Genomic DNA, 25,511 nt, shown 5'->3' on the forward strand with positions numbered 1-25,511 from the left:
CTTACCCCCGATCAAAAATAGAGTACTGAAGGTTGAGAGTACCTGGCAAGCAAACAGCCCTTCTCAAATGTTACAAATGTTACAGTATCACCAGAACAGAATTAGAGAGGAACAGGAACACGAAAAGAGACGCATGAAAGATACGAAAATGAAAGTACTAGTTGCACAATCAGTACCAGCTGATGGCCATAAAAAGGGCACGACACCTGTTAAGGGAAACTGTAACTACTGCAAGCAGCCAGGTCACTATGTGAATGAGTGTGCAGTCCTGAAACACAACATAGCTACAGGCAAGACAAAAGAAAGACCGCGTATTCCTAGACAGGATAACATCCCGCAGAACACGCAACAGCCACAGAATTCGCAACAGACAGTAGCGGTACCTCAACCGATAGCTGCCACACAACATGTCACGCAACAAATGTACCAGTACGCACAGTCAGACTATCCAGAATATCAACAGTACTCATGAAATAGCCTAGAGAGGGAGGTTGGCTTGCCCCTTATTGAGGTTCCTGTAGATCAAGAGGGTCCCTATGTACATAGTCGTGTATTGGGAAAAGACTGAACATTTTTAATTGACACAGGGGCGAGCAGAACTACCATCAGTCATGACGAGGTTCCAGGGGCACCCCTCTCAGGCTCACAGAATATTGCCCTGGGTTTTTCAGGAAAGCCTATTGTTAACGAAGTGTCAAAGCCAGTTTCCCTGGGAGTTGGTCCATTGTCCCGGACTACAGACTTGTTACTAACTAAGTCGTGTCCAGAAAACTTGCTTGGTATAAAGACATTGAAAGAACTAGGAGCAGTGATTTGTTGTTCTCCGGAAGGAGTGAGATTGTTTTTACGTGATTTTAAAGGACATTATGTGTTGAGAGATTTTGATCCCAGACTCCAGAATGTACCACAGCATTTATGGGTGCAAGGTCCGACTGATGTAGGTTACATGCACATTACGCCACACCGTGTCACTCTCAAACAAGGAGTATTGCCACGAATCCGACAATACAGGTTACCACCTGATGCTGTAATGGCATTACTGAAAATTGTTGACGAGCTTATTGCACAGGGAGTGGTTGTAGAAACTGACTCCAATGTATGTAATTCTCCTATCATTCCTATTCTTAAACGAACTGACCCAAATGCACCACCAGTCTACAGACTAGTGATTGACCTTCGAGAATTGAATAAGTGTATAATACCTATGTGAGTACAACACCTAGGACATCAGCATAATTAGATGACCAAATTAGTCTAAACTAGCAAGTGTGAAAAATAAACAAAAACTAAAATTGCATATAGTATATAAATTTAATACATATTGATTAAAAATCATATAGACAGACAAACTATATGATAGGGCTAAAAATACAATTCATTAAAACCAAACAAAGATATCATACTCCACTACAATTCCTCAAAATCATACATATAGTGAAGAAAGCAATACATTCATGTAATTAAATGGCATAAAAAATATAATGATAAAGCAACTCGACGCGCGTTTCGGCAGAAAACCGCCTTCTTCAGGAGTCTCTGCTGATAATCTAGAAAAGCAATTATGAAGAGAAAGATATATGTCATACAAGACTAGGTACTTTTCACATATTAACATATTTATGTAAACAAATTTTAAATATTACTAGCTTCCCTATACTCTTCTACAATATGACTGCATATTCTACATCGCGACCTCGTCTAGACTCACACTTACTAGATTTAAACATTATACAATTTTGGTCATCTCATGTCAGTTGATTGACAGATATTCATAGAACTGCATTGCACAGTACTTATCCTTATTAACATGCTGTTTTCAACATATATACATTTACAATATGGGAAACTTCATGAATACATATAGCTTGAGCCACTTGTTCAATGCTAATACCTGACTAGTGATAAAACCTTTATATATGAACCGGGATAGGGGAAATGCTTTGAACACATGATGCCAGAGATAACATTTGTAGGATGTATGGTCAAAATCCTTCCTGAGGACATATTTTGTTTACTTTAGTGTATCCTCCCTGATAGTTTTATTAAGCAGGAGAGGTTTCAGTTTGATGGATTTATTACAATGGCGCGAGATCAGAGTGATGACTAGTTCATATTTCTCTCCTACTAAAAACAAAATATTACCTTATATTCTACAGATAGCGTCCTATTTTTCACTTGATGTTCAATCGTTGAACCACCAAAGGGTAGTTCTGAAGTACGGACGATGATCAATGGGTCATTTTATATAGTCCTGGTACTCTGATGATGCAAACAGAACAGACACTGTAGTATAAGATGTACGCCTAGCTATTTAACTTGATCAAATTTACTCACTGAAAATGTCTATCTACACATAAGAGGTTGATACCCATGAGAAGGGGAATTACCTTCAAGAATCTAAAGAGTGAGCTTCGTGTTTTGCCGTGGTTATTGATGCTGCCAGGTAAGACACTTTATTTTGATAGCTGTCAAAATCGAGAAGAAGGGACCATAATCGGTAATTGTAAACAAATGTAGCCAGCCTGAGTAAGGTATTTAATATTCAATGATCATAGCTATATATTAGGGCAAGCATATACCTACCTCTCGATTTCACAATGATGATCTTAAAGGGGGATTCTGTAATATATTTGGCGCAGCTCGGTGTTTCCGAAAATTGCGGAACCCGGAAGTCTGCAAAGATAGAGGAGAGATTTCTACAATAGTGGAATAATGAAGATTGTCGACTAATATAGAGTGGCAGATGCCACAAATGGCGACTATCTGCTCTAGGAAAGTTTAAGATAACAGTTAATTAATAGTGTCCGCTACCTGTAAAGAACGGTGAAAACATACCTTTCGTATTTATAAAACGTTTATTGTAGGGATTCCTGATCGTAGCGGTAATTATTCGGCGTTCTCGAGATGGTGAAAAATAATGAAACTGAAAGGAAACATAAACAAAACGGTGTCAGGGTAGTGCACTCCGTTTTTTTCAGCTTTTGATGTTAAGGGGGGGGGGGCGGGGGGGGAGGAAAACCCCAGTCTGAACTTGATGGTTCTTACCTTGGTCAGACGATAGATCAAACGGACAGCAAGATGGTGCTGCTCCAGTAAGACGTGGACCGTCACATCGGGTCCTTCGGCCGTGAAAGATACGCTACTTCTAGTGGGCTTGTATTTAAAGCTCCAAAATTGGCGCGAAGTATGCGAAAAAGTAGTAGCCAAAGACGAGGGACTGTATAACTCCGGCTTTTCGATATAGCGAACCGCTTCAAAATGGCGTTCTAAATAGTCACTGCTATGATGAATGAGTTAATGAAGGCCAGTCCTCATATTACTTTCACTTCAAGATAACATTCTAAGTTCAAATACTGCATGGCTGAACGATATATGTATGCAGTCCAGAGCAGGAAAAACGATGAGCCATTCGGGTTCTGTAGTTGCCTACCCGGAAAGAACTCATTCCAAGATGGCGCTCCATTAAGCTATCACTGTATATCGCTGTGGCCGGATATTTATGAATAGACCGAGATATCGTTGATAGCACCCATTAGGCAGACTAGTCAGTAAATTATATTATGGACAGAGATTTATTCCGATATTTATAGCAGCTACGAAATGATGATGAGTGGTGTCTATTCCTAAAGGAGCAGACAGAGATGAAGATGGCATTCCTAAATATTTTTCAATGTAAGGAAGCATTACATAAATAGATATATATTATGTTGCTTCACAGCTATTGTGAAGTTATCAACTATTAAAAGTCGGTATTATAGTCAAGGGATAATTAATTAAATATACTTCATGCTTAATGGATTGGCATATCAAACGCGCCAATAGGTCAAAACATAAGGAACCAATAAACATATGAAAAAGTATGTGTAATCGATTAGTAGGGCTCATAGTTATTGTCGTGAAAAGGGTCATGCTTTCAAAAAATAAAAAATAAATAAAAGGGGTAGTCATTTCAACAGAGTGGGTCATTTATAAGGGTTATTTAAATAAATGGTAGATAGGTGGGTTTAGAAATACTGAAAACCCTAAACAGTCATTTATCTATTGTTGATTGCTAGGTTAGGTAATAAGTGTATAATACCCCAGTACCCAGTGGTCCCAGACATTTCTTCATTACTGACTGCAATTGATTCTGAAGCGACGTTCTTTACTGTAATTGATCTCAAGAACGCCTTCTTCAGTGTCCCAATACATCCAGAAAGCCAGTACCTCTTCGGATTCTGTTTAAATGGACGCAGCTTCAAATTTACGAGAGCTCCTCAAGGATTCACAGAAAGTCCTAGTATTTACAGTCAAGCATTGAAGAGACAACTAGACAGTATTCACATGCCTACTGACACCGCACTGCTCCAATACGTTGATGATCTTTTGATCACAGCACGGACAGAACGAGACTGCGAACGTTAAGCATGGGCGGAAAATCCGTTACGCTCGCGGATTTTCGGTAAATTCGCAATCCGCGAGATCTGCGAATTTCCCGCAAAATCCGCAAATTCGCACGCAGCAAGTTTTTTGCTGCGTGCGGTGTGAGTTCGCAATTGCGAACTTACACAAAACCCTCGCGAACTGGCAGAAATCCTTGCGAACTGGCAGAAATCCTTGCGAACACAAAAAAAGCATTCAGCAGGTTCAAAAGTTCAAACTCATCATTAGTAACCATTCCCTGTAGTGCTTCCTGACAAGGGCCCCTCCAGAGTTCAGTTGCTAGTTGCAACAATTATATGACCCTGCTCTGACCCTCACAGCAGGCTCATAGAATAGCTATAAGTAGGCCACAAAGGTCCTGAAAAAATAAATTGCACTGCAACAGAAAGCAAATTACAGATAAGGAAGCAGGTGCCAGACTGGAATTTTAAAACAGTGACACATTAATAAATCAACCCCAAATTAATTCATGTCAGTTGAAGCAGGCAGGTGTGCTTGCTTTCCCCCCCCATAATCTACAGTGATGATGAACCAGAGGGTGGCATTGATGCACCAGAGGATGGCATGGGTAAAACAGAGGGTGGCAGGGGTGAAACAGAGGGTTCTGGGAACCTGTGATGATGAACCAGACGTAGAAACAACATAATTGTTACCGTTGCGAGCCGACATGTAAGTTCGCAATTGCGAACTGGTACAAAACCCTTGCGAACTGGCAGAAATCCTTGCGAACTGGCAGAAATCCTTGCGAACACAAAAAAAATAATCCGCAAATTATCGAGAATTCGCGGATTTTGCGGATTGCGAGTTCGCAAATTCGCAAAATTCACGAACGCCAGATTCGCAAAATTCGCCCATGCTTAGTGAACGTGCATCACTGACAGTCTTATACTTTCTGGCAGACAAGGGGCACAAGGTGTCCCCTTCAAAGTTCTGTGCCCAGCAAGTGGTTTACCTTGGACACTTGCTGTCCAAGAGGGGTAGACAGTTGACACCTGACCGCATTCAGTTAATTGCTAATCTTCCACAGCCCAAGACACAAAAGGAGGTACGGGCCTTTATTGGCCTCACTTCTTACTGCAGACAATGTTATGTTATGTTATGTTATGTTAAAATGGCTTTTGTAGAGCGCGCGGCTACTCAAAAAGAGTGTCCCGGCGCTTTTATTTAAGGTAGGCTGCAGTATACTAACATAACACATTAAAAGAGAAATGGATTCCCCAGTATGCATATCTAGCCAAACCACTCATACAGTTGACAACACAGGAGGCAGCGACTTCGACTGTCCTCCCTTGGACTCAAGAACATACACTTGCATTTGATGAATTGAAGAAAGCTCTATGTCAAGCTCCAGTTTTAGCGACACCATGTTACAGCAAACCTTTTATACTTTTTGTCACTGAACGCAATGGCACAGCATTATCTGTTCTCACACAAGATCAAGCAGGAAAGCACAAGCCCTGTGCTTACTTTTCTAGTACATTGGATCCAGTGGCCCAGGCTCTGCCTGCGTGCCTGAAATCAGTTGCAGCAACAGCCCTAGCAGTCAGACAAAGCGATTCTATCGTGTTAGGACACCCCCTGACAGTACATGTTCCACACTCAATGGAAGTTCTCCTGAACAGAACACAGACTCAACACCTGACTATAGCCAGACTGACAGGATATGAACTGACATTATTCCAGCCACACATAGAGATCAGACGTTGCAATACCCTGAACCCTGCTACACTCTTGCCCTCAAGCACAGCAGACCCTTCACCACATGATTGTGTAGAAGTAGTTAATACCGTAACGAAGCCAAGACAAGACTTGACAGACATTGCACTCCCAGACCCAGACCTGACACTTTATGTGGATGGTTCATGTATGAGAACAAGCACAGGAGAGTTAGTGGCGCATACGCAGTGACCACTGATACTGAAGTCATAGAGACACAACGAATCGACACACTGTCCGCCCAAGCAGCAGAGCTCATCACTCTTACACAAGCATGCATACGAGCCAAGAACATGAAAGTAAACATATACACGGATTCACAGTATGCATTCGGAGTCGTACACGACTTTGGAGTCCTTTGGCAAGAGAGAGGATTTCTGACCTCCCATGGGGCCAAAATACAGCACGGTCCCCTTATTCAAGCCCTGTTAGATGCAATACACTTGCCTACAGCCATAGCCATTATGAAGTGCAAAGCACATACGAAGGTCACAGACACTATTTCCCAGGGTAACGACCTGGCAGATCGAACAGCTAAACTCACAGCTCAGACTCCAACAGACATCCCTACTGACACGACAAAGACTGAAGTACCACCACTGACGAATTGCATGACAGTCAGGGATCCCTCACAAGATGTACTCGACATTCAGACACATGCCACTTCAGACGAAATAAAGAAATGGACTGAACAAGGAGGGGTCCAGACAGACCAGGGTTGGATGACAAAAGGCAAAGCCACATGGTTTCTCCCCGACTCCATGGTTCAAGCTATCATAAATACAGCACAGAGTCCAGCACACTTGGGAGAAAAGGCCATGTTAGACAGTATACAGAACATCTGGTTCAACAAGCATTTACGTGCAGCAGCAAAACAGAAAGTGCGTACCTGCATGATCTGTTGTCAGTTCAATCCAGGCAAAGGCATTCCGGTGGAACAAGGTGGATTTCATCCTCCTGACCACCCTTTTGAAGTCCTTCAGATGGATTATATTCAGATGGATAGATGTCGAGGATTCAAGTATGTCCTCGTAGTTGTATGTGCCCTATCTAGATGGGCAGAAGCGTACCCAGTCCCAGATTACACTGCTGTGACCACTGCCAAGCAGTTGGTCCGAGAATTCTTTCCGCGATACGGCTTGCCCCGTGTCGTGTACCCAGATAATGGACAGCCATTCTCTTCTGAATTGATGAAACATGTCTCTCTTCTGTTAGGGTACCAGTGGAAATTCCATTGCGTACGACCGACATCCAGAGGCAGCAGGTCTCGTGGAGAGACACAATCAGACACTCAAGACCAAGTTAGCGAAAGTCTGTGCAGAAAAAGGCGTGGATTGGATGGTAGCCTTGCCGGTTGCCCTCTTTTACATGCGAATGGTAGCTCATTCCGAACAGGATTGTCCCCGTATGAGGTTGTTTTTGGTAGACCGCCGAATATGTGGGGTACGCCCATGCCCAAAAGAATCACTGATGTCGACAGTAATATGCTGACAGATTACCTGGCTTCCTTGATGTCTGCACTCCTTTCTTGTCGTTCACAGGTAGCTGCTGCCTTCCCCGACAACACCCAGGTGAAAACTCATGCAATTGTTCCGGGAGACCTGGTGTTTGTCCGCAACTTCGACCGTTCAAGCCCTCTGGAGCCCCGCTGGCGCGCGCCCAAATTGGTGCTGTTAACAACGAGAACCGCCGTCAAGGTCGAGGGACGAAAAGGATGGCTCCATGCCCACCACGTGAAACGCTTCCATGGACTTGGTTCAGTAAAAGACGCTGAGAACTGTCCCGAAAACATTGACTCTAAACCCCCTTTGCTAGAAAAGACTCCGCAACAAGAATATAGACAAAAATTACGGTCTAGTAAGTCAGACAGCGTTTAATTGTTTAAGTCCCCCTCGGGTGAAGCGGTTAGACAGGTTCCTGACATGTAGAAGATCGTAGACCCAAATAGACAGAGAAATAGACAGAGAGCTAAACATGAAAAATATTGCAAATCCTTACGCAGCAGATGCATAGTAACTCTGATCATAATGTTTTTTCTAAGTATATCGATTATATGTATAAGCTTGACGCTACATGTTTTCTTTCCTCCTCTTGGTTCACATATACATTCTTCCTTCAATGACACTGTAGAACATACATTCCGCTGGACCGCTAACTCGGGTCCCGCAGGGTCCGGCCCACACTCAAGATGGCGGCCGACCTAGCCCTCCACAACAATCAGCACTTGGAGCCGCGGTGGAACAGGGCACAGGGGGACCTAATTAATGCAGTGCTAGTAGCGGTAAGTTTTAAAATACACACAGTAGTAACACAGTAATTTTTAAAATCAATTAAAAGTGTTAAAAAGCGTCAGAGTAAATGCATCAGTGGGAAACAGGTAAGAGCAGAGGAGAGCCAAGTCAAGTCAAGTCATAAAATTTGCATAGCGCACTACATACCCAGAGGGTTTCAAGGCGCTTAGGAAGGGGAAGCCCTCGCAATCTGCTCGCCTTCTCAAGCGATGTAGTGAGGTGCTGCCACCGCCTCAAGACAAACGCCATTGCTCATTCTTCTTTCTTTGTTTGTCACTGCACACCTCCTCTGTTGGTTCATCTTGCTGACTTACTATTACAAGCTTTCAAAAATACGCTAATTTCACACCTTTAAAGGAACTACATTTCACATTTCTAGTAAGTTTCCACCAGTGTGTTGAAGTGTTTGGTCTTGGAATGATTTTCTTTTTCCCTGGCTCATGTTAAATATGTATGTGGTTTGCAGTTCCTCCTTGCTTAGGTCTAAAATTAAAGAGACGTTTGTGCATTACTGACATTTTTTGGTCGAAGCAACAGGGTTTTTTTTATTTCAATAAATTTTTATTGAAAATTATATTTACATGGTGCATGTCATATACATGGGAAGCAATAGGCCGAGAGACATACAGGAGAAAGAAAACTGCCCTGGGGGGGGGGGGGTGGGGGGGGGGGGTCAGAAGGGTTTCCAGAGGTAGTCACAAGAGGGTAATCATCAGCAGCATAACATTGGCCATTAGCATTTCAGTCCAGACATTGAGTCCTGTAGTACGTTTGCTCTTGTGGTTATTTCTTGGTTGAGTGCCCTCTATCCTCCCCTCCCTCCATGTGATTGCGGTCTGTGTACAGTCTTGTGGTCTGTGCGGTTGTGTCCCACACGCGGCTTTGTTGTACGCCCCCTCAGTGGCAGGAAGAATAAAGAGAAAGAAGAGGAAGCACAGAGTTAAAGGTGTACGGAGAGTGCAGTTTCGTTGTGGCTTGGCAGTGACTTGGTTAGGGATTTTCTTTTTCCAGCGGCGTTGTTTACTGCAATGGCTACGGCGGCTTGTGCGAGTACAGGTAGTTGTCAAGGGAGAGCCACATTTCGCACTTTTTGTGTGTCTTCGGTGTGTATTTAGCCGTGATGGTGTCTGCCCCCTTAGGAATGTTACCCAGTTGAACCATGTTTGAAAGGAAGCCTTCCCTGTATCCCTCCAATTGTTCAGTACTGTCTTAACCGCTGCTGATAGTAGAAGGTCAAACAGATCCCTGTCTTCTTTGAATTTTATTGTGGGATCCATGAACCCTGTGGCTAGGCTGTGGAATTCAAGCTGGTGGTTGGTGCCTGTTATGTCGTTTATCAGTGTGCCTATCTTGTGCCGGAAGTCCTTAACCTTAGGGCAGTGGAAGATCAGGTGTGTGAGATCTCCTCTATGTGTGTTGCAGTTCCAGCAAGTATCAGTCTCGCGGATACCTATGGAGGCTAGGCGGGCGGGGGTCCAGTATGCTTTGTGTATGAGCCAGAATTTGGTTTGATCTAGGGTGGTCGTTACTTTCTTCCTTGACGTGGATGTCCAAAGGTCGGACCTTTCCTCCTCGCTGAGCTCCCTACATAATAGAGATTCCCAGTAGGCAGTGACTTTGTTGTTAAGCTTGGTGGATTTGGGGCTCAGGGCTTTGTAGAGGTGTGCGACCTGGTGCCCTAGTCTGTCTAGGTTGGCTGCGTATTGCAGAATCGAAGTTGTTTGTTTGTTGAGGCCTGCCTTGCTGATCGCAACCTTGATTATCAGAAAGTTGTATAGTTCGATGCTGTCTAGTTTGTGTTCACCCTTGAGTGAGTCGAAAGTGGTATGTGTGCTCTGGGGCTGTAGCTGGTTTACTATGGAGATGCCATGCTTGTACCAGGAGTGCATGTCTAGTGATCTGTCTCTGTATTTGATCTTGGGGTTGTGCCATATGGATTCCCACTGAGTGTTCCTCACACTTGTATCCAATAACCTGTCTATCTTGAGGAGGGCCATTCAGGTGTTTCTCAGTATGGGGTTGTGCTTAATTGCGGGGTGTTTGGTTGCTGTGAGGAGGGCGATGGGACCTATGCCTTCTAATAGTTTTCTATCTAACGAGAGCCATGCCGGGGTGTAGTCTTGCCTGGGGGTGAGCCAATAGAGCCCTTGTAACACTATACATGCAGTTTGGAAAGTTTTGAAGTTTGTTATGTTGAGGCCCCCTAGACCCTTGGCTAGTCTAAGTTTTTGCAGGCTGAGTCTGGGTTTCTTTCCCTTCCACAAGAAGGTATTGAGCAGTTTGTCCAGTTTTTTGTGGAAGCCCGCTGTATTAATCAGCGGGAGCATGTTGAGCATGTAGTTCACTATTGGTGTGAGCATCATCTTGACCGTCTCTACTCTTCCCCACCATGTGGTGAATTTGGGTGACCATCCTTCTACTCTTTCCTTTATTTTGCGTAGTATCATTTGTTCGTTTTGGTCTAGCGTGGATCTTAGATCTCTCTCAAAGAGGAGGCCCAGGTATTTTATATATTTTTTCTGCCATGTCAGTCCTGAATTGCCTAGTACAGTCTTCGTGTTGTGCACATTCAGGGGATTGCCCTCAGATTTTCCCTATTTAGTTTATATCCTGATACATGTGCATATTGTTCTATGGTGTCCATGAGGGCTTTAATTGACTTCTCTGGGTTCTCGGTTATGATAAGGACGTCATCAGCGTAGGCTGCTAGCTTAAAAGTTTCCCCTCCTATCGGGATTCCCGTTATGTCTTTGTTCGTTCTGATCATATTGAGCAGTTGTTGCTTGGTAACACAATCCATACAAATACACTCCACACCATGCCAAATAATTCCAACAAATATAATGTCACTCAACGCTACACACTTCCACACACGCAATTCAACTCTACACATTTCCATTTCCATATTTTCACCCAATCCCACTCCACATAATTCCAGTACACTCAATACCTCATAAATGCTATCCACATAATTCCACTCCACAAATCCACTCCAAACCACAAAAATCCACCACACACAATTCAACAACTAACAATTCCAATCCAAACCACATAATTCCACTCCACACCACATACATCCACTGTACTCCAAAGCAAAACACATTGGTAAAAGACATTGTCATTTATAGCACCAATAGCTCTAGGTTTCACAAATGCGAGACCTATTGCATTGCATTGCAAATGCTTGTTAAGAGTGGTAAATGGTTGCTTGCCACACAACCTTTCAAGGGATGTGGAGCCTTTGTGTGGAAATATAGCACCAATTGTTGCACATCTAAGGTAAGCAAATGAAATAATGCAATAACAGATTAAGCAACAGAAAAGCATAAAGAACAACGGAGTACATAACAAAACAACAGTCAAAACAGAATGCAGCACTGCAATTGCAGTACAACAAAACATAATCACTTTGCAATAATGCAGGAAAAACCCAACAGAATACAACACCACAACAAAATGCCAAAAGGACAAATGTGCGCAAATTCTTTTCACACATTACCATATCCTGAATCCTTTTTTGGTTGAGCCTGGGCAGCGCTTGCTCTACTCTGAGACCCATATTGGGGCTCATTTACAAGCCCCTTGCGCCGCCACTGCGCCACTTTCTCCCATATAAAAAGTGACGCACCGGCGGTGCATGGACCTTGTAAATAAGCCCCATTGTATCCAGAATAGGGGCTTAAAGCACACCATCAATTACCATTGGTTATTTTTTGTGCCATTTAGAAATCCTGCCTTTTGATTTGTGCATTGCTTGCCATTGGCCCTCATTAAGGGCTCTATCCCAACCTTATTCATGCAGCTTATTGGTGCATTGTCCCTCGTTTATTGTTGCTTCCCCTGGTCACTTCTTGCAATGGCATGGAAGCACTCCTATTCACACCCTCAAGATTTAATGTTGGAGACACAATATCAACACTCTTCCATTCAATTGTGCATCTTTTTTTATAGGCATTTTTCTTTCAATACATTTTGCCACATGGAAGTGCGCCTCAATATGAATAAATCTGCACTTTTAATGCACAGAATAAAAAGTTTCTTAAAACAGGCGCTGTGCTTCATTTTTCAGCACGGCGCCTGAAAGTAATTGGGGATGTATTGAATTCAAGATTGCAGAGTGCAGTAACTTATGTGGTCAAAAGTGGTCCCAATGAACACCTTGTGACAGCCAGTGGTACTGCACCCTTTCCCTGCTTTGAGCGATACAGTGATACATTTAAACAAGGTAACCCCTAAGGTAATGAATGGCAGAGTAAGTGTGAGCAGTGCACTCAAAGGGTTAAAGCACTTATGGGTTACTTTGTTTAAATTTATCACTGTATTACTCGACGCTTCCTGACATCGGGGTTGCTGGGAAGAAAGGGGTTGGCAGCACCAGCACTCCCCCCCCTGGTGATTAATGTACAAATTAACGTGTTTCAAGAGGCCATGTGTTTAGAGACATATTATCACATTGGCAAGTGTAAAAACTTTCGTGTTGGATTAGCACCGAGGGATTTGAGCAAGCAGATGTGTATGCATCTACTAATATGCAACACAACAGGGGCAGATTACAATGGAGGTCGGAAAACCTCTGACCTTTGGTTGGAGGCTTTCCGACCCCCATTATTGGTTTCAATTCCGACCGGCTGATTATGTATCAACCAGTCGGAATTAAAATTGGAAAGTCATTCCGACTGGACTCCAATGGGCTGAAGGAGACCGTCGACCCAGCAGGGCCCCCTTGTGTGTGCAGGCTCTGATTAGGAGAGGCCCTGTTGATCTCTGCACCCTGTGGCAGGCACATTGAGGTGCATGCCACCTGGTGCAGGGATGAACAGCACCCCCATTTCCCTATGGGAGCATGTATTACAGCTGGTTCCCAAAAGTAAATGTAGGAATGCGACCGAACAGAGGGCAATGTACAATGAAGTGAAGGAGAGAGGCGTTAGCCTTCCTGGCTTAATGCCTCTCTCCGTTACTTCTGAAACACAAGGCTGCACCATATTTACAAGAATGTGGTGCAGCCTTTGGCTTTTCCCCCTGCGATGGCGCTAAGTTCAGCAACTTAGCACCTATGCAGGCACCCTTGCACCATAGTGCTAGGGCGTCTGTGTGCAGGGAAGGTGCCCCTTCCTCCACATAAACAATCCTAAAATGCCATTCTGTCACTTTCATGTGTGCAGCACACATGAAAGTGAGAAAATGGCATTTTTAAAAAAGATTGTTTATGTATAGGAAGGGACACATTCCTGTACATAAACAAACTAAGGCAAATTTATTTTTCCATGTGTGCTGTACAAGGCAGCACACATGGAAAACCAAAAACGAGGAGAAATAATTCCTCCTCGTTTCGCCAACTTAAGAACAGGATTTACCTGGTCTTAATTTTGGTGCTTAAGAGAGAGAGAGAAAGAGAGAGAGAGAGAGAGAGATGCTCACACACACTTACTCTCTAGCTCATGACAAAATGCACACTCTATTAAACCAGACTGAATAGCTTGGGTGCATTTCCTAACTTTCTTAGCCTACATCTCTTTCAATTGGCCCGTGCATTGTGGAGATTTTAGTCCTATTTTTTGCAATTATTTTGCAGCCTCACAGTCCTACCTCATGTGGCGTAAAAGGAGACACACTCTCACACAGAGCTGTACACATACACACTCAGATGGACACACACTAGCCAACTACTCAGCACACACGGACCTAGACATAAACACCTGCTTCCTGATACAAGCACCCATGTAGACCAGCCACCACAGGCACATCCACACATTACCACACATGCAGACACACCCTATGCATGTGCAATATTTTCAAGCCAACACATACAAATTCAGGGCCTCATTTATGAGGCCGTGCGTCACTTTTACGCCGCCGGTGCTTCACTTCTTGTGACGCACCAGCAGCGTAAAAAATGTGCCTTGTTGCACCATATTTACAAAGTGACGCATCTATGTAGATGCGTCACTTTGTAAACCCCTGCGTTACATTATACCTACACCAGGTATAATGTATGCAGGGGGGGGCGTTCTCACACAAGAAAGGATCATAGAAGTGACGCAGTGAAATCTATAAGATTTCACTGCGCCACTTTTAGGACACAAATGCTTCAATTTCTTACGCCTGCCTCACAGCAGGCGTAAGACTGACGCAGGCCCTTTCACATGGGGCTGTGAAAGGATACATTGCTGGAGTTGCGTCACTTTCGTGACACACTCCAGCAATGCGTCGCTTTTGCGCCATACTGATACGTCAGAAATACTGACTTATCTGTAACTCCTTGCGCCATGATGCATCATACTGTAAATATGACGCATCATTGGTGGTGCAAGGAGGGTGCAGTGAAAAGTGACGCATTGCTGTTTTCACGCAGCGATGCGTCACTTTTCATAAATGAGGCCCTCAGTGTTTTGTACTGGTGCCCCGTCTCCAGGGATGCCAAGTACCGCACCTGCCTAAGGGACCCAGAGATGGGCAAAACATCTGTTCCTGATATCCCACCACCCAGTCATCGCTTCATTGCCCTTTACTAATCTATAGCAAACAAGGCTAAAACAGACAAGAGGAACATGAACAGCATCGGTGCCTCAAAGAAAGTGGAGCAGCCTGCTTCCGCAGTTTGCATTTTGTTTCTGAGGCTGAGAGGTGATGCTGTTTGGCAGGATTAAGTGCTTGTGTGAGCACTTCTTGGCCTTACCAATGTTTCCAGTTTCACACTGTGTGATTCAGCCTCTCGTCGATATATGACTGTGCTCCTCTCATTGGAGCTGCAAGTTATCGTGCCACCCGTCCCAAATTAAGGAAACCCACCTACTTAGGTAACCTGCCCCAATTCCCTTATTCGTACGCAACACGCATGGAATCTAAAGTATTCCCAGATTTAAGAGGAATGGTAAACCTCGGAATGCGTCAGATTCTAACGCCACCCTATGGGTGGCATTAGGGAGGTGTAACAAGGGGAAATATCCCTATTTCTCCTCGATATTTCCACTTTCTATGTGTGCTGCATTTTGTGGCACACATAGAAGGAGGAATTCACCTCCATTGATTGATTTTGTGCAGAAAGATGTCCCTTTCTGCACAAAATCATTTTTCCCACAATGCAGGCACCATTGAGACATGACGCAAAGGTGCCTGCATTGGTGCTAGGCTGCTTTATTAGCACCAGCGGAGGGGTCAGTACAAGAATGCAACGTATTCTTGTAAATATGACGCATTCCTGCACTTTCAGAATGACGCAGCGCAGTGCTGCAATATTGCTTGCGGCACTGCATAGTGCCATTCTATCATAAATGAGGCCCTGAGTTTCGAAATAATCATCTCACTGCAACAAATTTATTTTATAATTTACAACCATAATAGCTCTAACTTTCACAAATGCGAGACTGATTGCATTGCAAATGCTTGTTTTATAATGCACTGGTAAAAGGGCTTTGCCTTAACTTGCCACCGAGACATGAAACAGTGCTAGTTAAAAATGTTTTGTGATCGGTCCATTATCTCAAGAGGAATCAAACTGCAAATAATGCTTGTTATCCTGGGTATTCTATTGCTAACTTCAACTGAATAAACACTCCCTCGCAGCGGTGTTTTATAGTTCTTTGTGCGGTCATTCGACATAAATTCATGAGAATTACTGCTTGTAATGGCATAGGAATTTCAACAAGCCCTTTCCAAACTGGACAAGCGAGTTGGAAAAGGGTTGCGATTGTGAGAGTTGAATACATCTGGAGTTATATTGCATTCAATCTTTTTGAACCTTCGGTATAAAAGCGGAGAGTTTGGGCAGATTTGGTAATATTTATTTTCCAGTGTCAAGGTTTGTTTTGTGCAGGCAATTTGCCCTTAAAGTAGCACAAAAGTGTTTTCACTGCTTTTGACAACTTTACTTTGAGGGGGCGCTCCATGGGCAGGACTTAGGGTTCCATCACGACAACCTTTGGACCTTGATGCAAACATAGATCGAAAAAGATTGATAGACCTGGCTGTGCATCAAAAATGACGCCTCATACATCTAATTTGTGAAAAGTCTTTAGGTCTATCTAAGTATATGATTTTGCACTGGAAGGATACTCTTCTAGCACAAGACCTGTGCTAGATATCACAAATTCACATTTTCACTATGATGCAAAGCCATTTGTGTGCTGCTAGTAGTAGGCAGCCATTTTGTACACCAGCAGAAGAGAGCAGTAGCAGGACACTTTAGTAACTATGGCTCTGCGCTGCTCTTTTCTCTCTAGTGACACTTTAGTCGCAATGTAACTTTGTGCTATTTTGTTTAACTAATCTACACCTTTGTTTTTAGGTCTCGCCTAAGCCATCACGTTAGCGATGCTTGGAGAGATATTAAGTAGTGGCTTTCAAAAGTGCTCCCAAAGTGCGGATCGTGTACAGTGCATGTGCACAGGTGCGTGCACCATTTGTCCACCTGCGTGATCACTTTTGCGGCCGCTTTGATGTTCTCAGTGAGCCGCACGACCACTGAGAACATCAAAGCGGCCGCGAAAGTGATCACCATTTGCCATCCGAAGCACTCACTTTACTTCTTTGCTTGTTTTTTTTTAATTTCAGCACTTCGTGGGAGACGTGAATTGCTCTTTTCAAATATTTCAGCTCCACAATTGTCTTGAGTTGTTGGTAGTGTGACTTGGACTTCTCTGTCTGAGCATAATATTATGTGCAGGTACGTATGCCAACAACAATTACTAACCTGGGTTTACTAATGGGGTAAAGTCTCCTACACTAATTCTGACTTTAGTTCCTAATTCCATAAAGGAGACTCTCCCTCAAACGTTCACACATCTGTGCGTGGCAGAGGGGTGTCTCTTACATTACTTCACACTTCAGCGTCTAAATCAGAACACACGCTCCCCTCCTTCACACGCTCACACATCAGTGTGTCTCGCATGGCAGAGTTTTGTCTCTTACACTAATTCACAGTTTTGTGTCACACTCAGGACAAAGGCACCCCTCTTTCGCACACTCACACTTCAGTGTTTCATTCATGGCAGAAGGTTCTCTCCTAAACTAATTCAGACTTCAGCTTCTAAATGAGACCTCGTGCATAACTCCAGCTCACACATCTATTTCTTTATTGGGAACTGTCATAAACCCTCCTCCGAGACTTTCTGTCAGGAATCTTACCGTGGCTACGATAGGGATTAAGTCCCCACCTTTGCCTCACAAGAAAAGGACCAGAGTCATTGTAAAACCAAATCTGGTTAACACTTGGTACGACATTTAACGTTAATCAACCGTATTAAGATGGCTGTCGCAGTGGCTGAGAGTTCTCGCCTGGCATGTGTTTCTTGAGCGGTCTAGTATTTAAGAGCATCGCGCGCAGACTTAACTGTGCACTTCAATTTAGCCTTGTTTGTGAATGCATGTTCGAACCGTTTCTCCGCATTTGTGAAGTGCGTGAAAATTATGTTTTCCTCAGACTTCTCAGTTAGTGATTTGGTGACACTCAGTTTCCCTTAGAGAGTGTACCCGTTTAGTTTTAGAGTACCATTTAGAGTCAGTAAATCTCCTGACTCTTCAGAGCGACAGTTCAAAGATTTAAGAAGTTCAGCATTTGCAGCATTCAGTGAAGACCGTCGAAATTTCAGTTGCCGCATCCTGAGAATATAATTCTTGGAAGCGGAGACAGCAATTTCAGTCAAGCAGAGGGTTCGTGAGGTGGCGGAGTCGGACTCTGCTCAGCAGTTCTCAAGTAAGATTCCTCCATGGAAGCTACGCAGCGACTTATCCGTTAAAACCAGCTCTGTCCTTCCTTTGCGCTTTACCTTTCCTTTCCTTACCTCTCATACCTCCCTTGTACCCTATTTGCGTGTTTGCAAAGAAAGGAAGATTCATATAGACTAAGCCTGCAGTTCTCACGGAACCAACTAAGTAAAAACTTGCACATAGACTTACTACTGTATAGAAGGATAACAACAAAAAGACTCTCTTCAGTGTTAACAGGTATTAACAAGAGAAAGACTTCTGTGATAGTCCACCGACTAGAGTATAATTCGTTAAAGTATTCTCTCTCTATTACAGATAGTGATTAATACTACAATACACTGCAGAGGTTATACAATATTCAGAAGAGAGGCAATACTCCCACAAGAGCCTGGTAGGAAGAGTCTAATTTAGAGTATTCCAAGTTAGCTGTATTGCAATGTTGTGGTGCTAAGGTTTCCTCCCTGTGTGCATTAGGCTTCCCCTTTGTGGCAGAAGAAGGACGCTACAAAGAAAAGAGCTTCGCCAGCAGCAGAGGAAGCCAGTTTACAAGGAGTGTCTCTTCTTTTCTCTTCCAATTCCCCTTTCCCCCCTGTTGGTGACGTTGCTCTGTCAGAAGCGCAGCGTCACCGGCGGGCGGGCATTGGGATCAGCGGCCATTTGCTCCTGAGAAGACAATTGGGTTCTGACACTTGCCTCTCAAAGAATACCTCTGCGGTGGCTCTTCTACAGCACACACTCACAGGAGGTGCTCACTGGACCAGTGACGCGCCTAATACATTAACTGTTAGCGGTTCCTTACTGCAACACTCGCACAGCTCGTCTCGCTCAGATGGTCTCACCGCTGCACTTATCTCACACTCTTGTGTGCACGCGCACCCCCTGTCCCCCTCCCCTCACCCACACACACACCGACAGGTCATTCGCTGTCTGAGGAACAAATTTATTTCTCTCGTTCTCTCACATACGCAGACACACACAGAGGCAGCAGACGCGTACGTTTCTAACTTAGGACAGACTCATCTTTTTCTACATTCTCTCTCCCTGTGCATCCAGACATACAGATGCATGCACACACAGACAGGCAGAGAGATACAGATGCGCCCTGTATAAGCCAGGGCAGGGTGTCATCATTACACTATATCTCCCTCGTCTTTCTAATACACGCACGCACACACATACCAGAGTCACATTTAGGACAGTTTAGGACTAATTGGTTACACTCACTCAGTGTCATTAACTCTGTTTTCTCACTCCGTCTCGCTCACACAGGCTCGAACTGGTACAGAAAATAGTCACAGGCACCAAAATAAACGTTGCCCCCATTAGTAAGTTAGATAGAAAAAAAGTGGCCCCTGCTTGCAAATTGGGGCAGTTCTGAACTTGGGAAGACATGCTGTATAAATGGTTTTGACAAGAAGTAGAAAGATGCGTGGTTTTGAGCTTGCTGCCTGCGATTTTTGGGTTTCTGCCGCCTGTCTAAACAGATCGGTGATCGTTTGAGAATAAAGTACTGTTCCAAGTGCATGGCCCCTACCCCTCCCCCACTTTTTGAATAATATTCCAACCACTGGACTTGATCCACAGTGTAAATCTCCTTAGCTCAGTCACAAGCGGAAGGAGGTGGGGGACGAACTGATTTGATTTGTGCGAGTCTGCTGCTTGAGTGATTTCTGGGATTGTTGGACAGTTTCCCTGTCACTTTTGTAATCTGAGTTAATAGCCTGCCCTTTAAGAACCCGGTCAGATGAACGGCATGACTGCACACACGTCTTACATGAGCATGTTCAGGCTCCTAAGCATACAGGCATCCTTTTGGTGGCAGTTTAAGGGGTAATGGCAATTACAGCTGCCTTCACTCCATGAAATGCTTGCTTGTCCTTAGGCGCCCACTTGCTCAAAGCTGATGGAGCTGGTTGATTATTAGAAATACATGACCATTACCTTCCTGCATCTTTTTTTCTTCCTGAATCACCCTTGTGATTGGTACATTTCCCACAAAACTGCTTTAACAATGAAAATGTGTTCAAGTATTGATAAAGCATAACAGGTTTGTTTGTTGTACCTTGCGCGCACTTGGACACACACCATACTGCTGTTCTTAAAATATGGGCATTGACAGGCATAAGTATACAGATTTTCAAAGTCCAACAGAAACAAGAAGCATAGCAAACGTAATGCATTACGTTAAGCAAGACAGCCTCAGGTTGATGTATGGCAAGGTTCACCGAGTGAAGTGCAGCCGGGGACCTCTGAGTAATATCTTAGTTGAACACTTCTGGATGTCTCATGAGGTTGCTGTATGATGTCCCTTGTGGTGGTTGTGCATCAGGAGAAGAGCTGGCGAATAGCTTATGCACAGTTTTAGGGCATAGGTGTGCGTTGTGGGGGCATAGGTGTGTTGTGGGGGCATAGGTGTATTGTGGGGACAGAATGATGTGCAGAAGAGAGCACATTTTGTTGTACATTGAGGTGAATGTGTCAGTGCACCATGCTTACTGTGCCACTGGATTCAAGCTAGCCTGGGTGAAGAGGAGGTGATACCTTGTAACCAATCCCTGGATGCTTATTTATTTTAGTTTAACATATTTATGTATTTGCCTTATTTTCCCCATAATCCATCTGCTGCATAATCTGCAGATTCTTTTTTGGAAACTGAAACAGATTAAAAGTTACAAAAAATTCAGCAACACAAGTGGCCACTCGATGGAAGGCTGTTCATGAAGGTTCACTAGTCTCATTTTTTGTTGCTTATTGCCATGTTTGTGTGTTATGGATCTGTTGAGATGAGACACAGACAATTGCACAGTTTAACATGTTTAACAAGCATTTACAATGCAATAGGTCTCGCATTTGCGAGAGTTTATGCTATTGGCATTGTAAATGACAATGCGTTTTATTTTTTTGTTTAAAAAACCAACACATTAATAAAAGGCATTGTAATCTACATTGCCAATAACTCAAACTCTAGTAAATGCGAGACCAATTGCATTGCAAATGCTTGTTAGATAGAGGAACAGAACTGATGGAACTGATACCAAGAGAGATAGTCCGGTAATGACCTTGCTTGTTAGTGCTTAGGATCGATGGGATAAATAATATGCATAAGCACACAAAAGTAAGCACGGCTATAGCCAATTGTATTAGATTTTGTATTGTGAAAAGATATTCCTAATCTTCATAGATTCATTGAACTGGTACAACATGTGTTGCATCATTGCTAGCTGTCCTCACACAAAAACAGATATGGCAGATGCACCAGAATTGCAAGCTTCTATCACACACGAGAAGTACAGCACATATAACAGCAGTGCAAGAATCTCTCTCAGGACAGCCACTAACAGTTCAAACCTCTATTACACATAGAAAAGCGACACAAGCTAGCAGGAGCAGTGAAAACTCGATTCCATAACATGTGAGAAGCACAGGCTACCGCAAAGCAAGTTTCACTAACTCATATCCTGTACAACACTAGTAGTATTACACCCTCATGTACAGCATGAGCCCTGGTAATGGTGGCGACTTCATTTCAACACAAAAAGCAAGTACGGAATAGCTAGCAGTGACTTTTCGTCACCTCATCCACACCCCACCTACTTGGGACACATACTCAGTAGAAACATAACCTGTGTAACAATTCTTCTCAGGCAAATGATAGACTTTGACAAAAACTGTGCAAGACTCATGATAAAGATAATGAGCACCAGGGACCAGCAACATAAGCATCCGTCAACCATCATTACATAAAACCGCAGGCACCATGCCCAAGGTTTAGGAGGTAAGTGAGGAGATAACATGATTTTTAGGGGAAAGAAAGTGATGAAGACTGAACTGTCTGAGGAGGGAGGTAAGGAGGTGAGAGAGAAGGTAACTGTTAGACCCAACATCAATGGTGTGGTATTTCTCCAAACATTTTGCCTTCACACCTACTGTTTTGCTGAATTCGTTTTTGTTGGCATTAGGACTCTGTGCACCTTACCACTGCTAACCAGTTCTAAAGTGCTTATGATCACTTCCTAAAATATGGTAAAATTGTACTATACCTAATTGGCACATTTTATTTACTTGGAAATGCCTATTTAATGGCACTACGTGTAACCTGGGCCTCATTGTGCCACCCTCTAAAGTAGCCTTTAAGAACATGTCTCAGGCCTTCCACTGTATCCTGTAGTGCAGTTTTAAACTACCATTTCGACCTGGTAAAATAAACCTTTTGCCAGGCCTAAAACTTCATTTTTAATACATATAAGTCACCCGTGAGGTAGATAGACCCTAAAAGCCCACAGACCGGATGCATTGTATTCAGAGAGTAGGACAGGTGTATGTTTTTCATGTCTTGCCACTGAAAAAGTATTTTTCCCTGTTGTAAGGCCTATCTCTCCCAATGACTAACACTGGGTTACCTTATTATATTTAATAAGTGATGACTTTGGATTGGGAGCAGATAGAGCTATGCTGTTTACACTCAAATGAATTGAAATTTTAAATCCTCTTTAATGGTAAAGATGGATTTCAAACCACAATTTTGAAAATTACTCTTTTAGAAAGTTGGCATTTTCTTGTCCTGACCATTTGTTTCTTCTGCCAGTGTCCTGGAAACATTACTGTGAATGGTTCTGCTGTGGGGTTTGTGTATTGCTTCCAGACAGTGACACAGGACAGGGTGGGCCATGCTGGCAGGAGGAATGAGAAGGGCTGCCCCCAGCTCTACTTACATTTCAAAGAGCTTTACCTCTAGTGCACATAAAGGAATCTTACACCAGGCCTGCCCTGTCTTTTGTCACCCTAGACAGTTTGGAGACTTGACAGGGGCAAGGGAAGAGGTTTCCAGAACCAAATGTGAGGATAGGAGAGGGATTCCCCCCCCCCACAGAAAGTCTGGCACCAGATATAAGTTTTGGACCTCTAGAGCCACTTTTCAGAATACTCCTGGGCATGTCGAAGTTACAGAAGGACTGTCCTATAGCCAGAGGGTTACCCTGCTGTCTGAGGAGGAAGACTGGACATGCTTGCCTTCAGCCAGGTTAACCAGAGTGACTCCAAGAATCTGTTGGCTGACCACCTGTGCAAGCTACAGGGACACAACAAGTTCCAGGGTTTCCCTGCAACTGCCCAGCTGACCTGTTGCAATTAGATATCCCAAGATGCCTGCTGGCCTCTCCTGGAGCGAGTACCTGATCTCCAAGAGGAGCCTACCCATGGCCTGGACCCTTGGCTGCCATCAAAATGTACTCCTCCTGAAAAAAAGGTGACATTCCTGAAGTTTGGGCTGGCCGCAAGATAACAAGAGGACATATTTTCTATGAGTTCTCAGATATATTTCTTGTCCAGATTAGTAAAACATTCTGACAGGCAGACTAAAACACATACTTTCAACACCAGTAGCAATCTGCAAGTTAAATCCCCAGTGTGCTACTACAGCTTCCCCCAATGTGCTATTAAACAACTAGAGTACTAACTTGTATATGTTACCTGACTACCTCAGATCTCAACTTAACAAAGCCTCTAATCGTCCCAAGACATTTTTTGAAATTGTTCAACAACAATCGTGTGACGCACTCACTCGTTCTGACTCAAGACACAGCCCACCCTCTTGCGACGCTTTTGCTACATTTTTCTCTAGGAAATCAAGACTCATCAATATAGAACTGGATTCTAAAAAGGCCTTGTTACCATCCCATTGGCCTGTGCTTCCCCATCCCCCTCTGAACAGCCCGTACCAGCTAGTCTGAGCACCAAAAATAATGCCTCTTGGGAACCTTCACCCGTTTTAGTGAAATAGACATTAAAAAACAATTGTCAGAGTTTTAACCCATGCAATCACTTTAACGACCTGCTACCACCCACCATGTTCAAGGAAATAAAGGAAGTCATCACCCCCACCTGGACTAATATGGTCAATGCCTCACTGTCTCAAGGTATGATCCCTGACTGCCTAAAAGCGGCTCACGTTTCTCCTATTTAAAATAAAAACTGATGCTGATAGTGCAGACTTCAACAACTTCCGCCCTAGCTCCAACATCACTACTCTGGCCAAACTCCTTGACAAATGTGTCCAATCCCAACTTTGTGCTCCCATTGAAAACTTCCAACTCCTAGACCATCACCAATCTGGCTTTCGGAGCGGACAAGGCACTGAATCGGCTTTCATTCTTGTTTTTGATGACATTTTAAAAATGCTGAACCACAATGAATCCTGCCTCCTGATCCTCCTTGACCTTTCCTCTGCATTTGACACTGTAAATCACAACAACCTATTATCATTTCTGGAACACAGGATGGGCTTCTCTGGTCTGGTGCTACAATGGTTCTCGCCCTTCCTCCACCACAGATCTCAAAGAATAAAGGTGAACAACTTCCTATCCCAGCCCACGCCTGTATCCATGGGTGTCCCACAAAGGTCCGCTTTATCCTCCATACTTCAACCTAACCTTGAACCTCTTGCAAATGCACTAAACTCAATGAACATTCTCTTCCACGTGTATGCAGACGACATGCAACTTTACCTGAAAATCTCCTCCCCTGACAATCTCACATCACTAAACACTACCCCATGAACACTCACAACTGGCTAATGGAGAGCCACCTCCTACTCAACATTTCCAAAATCAAATTCTTGCTCATTTATCCTTCGATTCATACCCCTATGGTGGACCTCTGGTTGAACCATATCACTGCCTTCAACTGCCCACCGTCATTATTGATTCTGCCAAATTGATCGGAATCACTGTGGCAAACACTTAAATTTGAAGAACCATATTAGTATTGTCTGTAAGGGTGCGAATCACCTGATGAGACTACTAAGGAATCTCAAACCTATTCTTCCACAAGCTGACTTCAAGCAGGTGGTTCAAGCGCTGGTTTTACCGAGGCTAGACTATGGCAGTGCTACCTATGTGGACTCCTGAAATATACCTTGGCACCCCTTAAGGCTGTATTGAATGCGGCGGTCAGACTAACCACAGGCACAAATAGATCTGGGCACGTTTCCCCAGTTCTGAAGTCTCTAAATTGGTTGCCTTTTGAAGCAAGAATACAGCTAAAGGTCGCCTGCCTAACACACAAAGCTCTCCATCTCAAAACCACCAAATACCTATGCCAAAAGCTAGAACTATCAGGAGGTGGTAGACCCTCAAGAAGTGCTAACACCTTCCTTCTTAAACCACAGATATTTTGCAAAAAGAGAACTTGTCAAAGAGCTTTCTCTGGCTCCACGGATCTGGAACTCTCTCCCTCCTGAAATTCGCAGACTCACCTCCAAGTTTGCCTTCAAAATGGAAGTAAAACGATTCCTTATGTGTTCTTACCCTAATTTGGCTCTTTTCATTTGCTTGAAGATACTTGACTTGTACCCTCATCTCTTGTACTGATGTTTTA

The sequence above is a fragment of the Lissotriton vulgaris genome, chromosome 5 (genome assembly GCF_964263255.1).
Source record: "Lissotriton vulgaris chromosome 5, aLisVul1.2, whole genome shotgun sequence".
Classification (NCBI taxonomy): Eukaryota; Metazoa; Chordata; class Amphibia; order Caudata; family Salamandridae; genus Lissotriton; species Lissotriton vulgaris.